This window comes from Canis lupus, chromosome 6 (assembly GCF_011100685.1).
Source record: "Canis lupus familiaris isolate Mischka breed German Shepherd chromosome 6, alternate assembly UU_Cfam_GSD_1.0, whole genome shotgun sequence".
NCBI classification, from domain to species: domain Eukaryota; kingdom Metazoa; phylum Chordata; class Mammalia; order Carnivora; family Canidae; genus Canis; species Canis lupus.
Window position 1 is genome coordinate 49168084 of NC_049227.1, and position 1550 is coordinate 49169633.

At 40.8% G+C, this 1550-nt stretch overlaps 1 pseudogene; it reads right to left on the minus strand.

The window, feature by feature from the left end:
• Positions 1-1150: 1150 nt before the first annotated feature.
• On the minus strand, positions 1151-1266 carry LOC119872437 (annotated as a pseudogene).
• Between the last annotated feature and the right edge of the window lie 284 nt (positions 1267-1550).

The following is a 1550-nucleotide window of genomic DNA, read 5'->3' on the forward strand; positions in this document are numbered from 1 at the left end:
GGCTGTGATCCCAGGGTCCTGGGATCAAGCCCTGTGTGGGGCTCCCTCTCAGCTGAGTCTGCTTCTCCCTCTCCCTCTGCCCACCATCCCCTGCTTGTGCTCTCTCTCGCTCGCTCACTCGCTCTCAAATAAATAAATAAATAAAATCTTTTTTAAAAAAATAAAAGATTCTTGTGTAACATCCACCAAAGTCAAAATACTGAATAACATCAGTGTTAGAGAATGCTTCCACCATCTCCTTTCCTGATCTCAAGCTCTTTCCTCTCCTTGGGTAACCACTATCCTGACTATTATGACCATTTGTCCTCACTTTGCTCTGTAGTTATGCCACAAAGCAGAAATCTTTAACAATTTGGTTTACAAAAAAAAATGTTTTTTAGTTCACTTTTGTCTGTTTTTGTCTGGTTCCTTTTGTTGACATTATATTATCAGAATTTATATATGTTGCATGTAGCTGTAGTTTTTAAATTTTCAGGGCTAGGGGCAGCCCTGGGGGCTCAGCAGTTTAGCCCCGCCTTCAGCCCAGGGCCTGATCCTGGAGACCCCAGATCGAGTCCCACGTAGGGCTCCCTGCATGGAAGCAGGGAAACTTCTCTCATGAAGTTTCATAGTTCTATCTGTATAAATAGAATCATTAATTAATTAATTAATTAATTAATTAATTTATTAATTTTCAAGGCTAAATGTCACTCTATTACATGGATAAACAATTTGTTCATTTTACTGTCCATTAGGACACTAGGACATTAGGACATTGAGACAGGATCCTATTTGGGGCTATTTTAAGCAGCATTGCACATTCTTGTCAAGTGTACCACAGTGCACATAAGTATGCATTCCAACTGATAGCAAATATCTCTCTAAGAAATGATTTTCTGGGAACGTCTGGGCGGCTCAGTCGGTTAAGTGTCTGCCTTTGGCTGGATCATGATCTCAGAGTCCTGGGAGGGAGCCCTAAGTCAGGCTCCTTGCTCAGGGGGGAGTCTGCTTCTCCCTCCCCCTCTGCCCCTCCACCTGCTCCGGCTCCTGCTCTCCCTCTCTCCCTCTCTCTCAAATGAATGAATGAATGAATGAATGAATGAATGAATGCTTTTTTTGAAAAGAGAAAGAGAGAATTTTCTGGTCATGCGTGTCTGCACATTACTACATCATGCCAAAGCATTTTCCAAAGCGTGCGGGCCAATGTTCACTGCCACCGGTGTTTGATTAGCAATAATCACACCTCGGATAAACCTCATTGGTACGATACTGCCACTGCGCAAAGCTTGCCACCAGTTTTTGAAAGCCTTTATTTTTCCACGTTCTTGCCTTGGAATTGTCCCACTTTTAAATTTTCTCCGACCTAGTGGATTTACAATTGTTTATCATTGAAGTTTTGATAGGCTTTATTTGATTCCCAGTGGAGTTGAATACCATTCTAAATGTTCATTGGTTATTTAGATTTCCTCATCTTCGAAGTCTCTTGCCCATTTTTCTATTTTTCTCTTTAGTCTTTTCTTTTAAAACTGATTTATAATAATTCTCTACGTATTATGAATATTTTGGTTAAA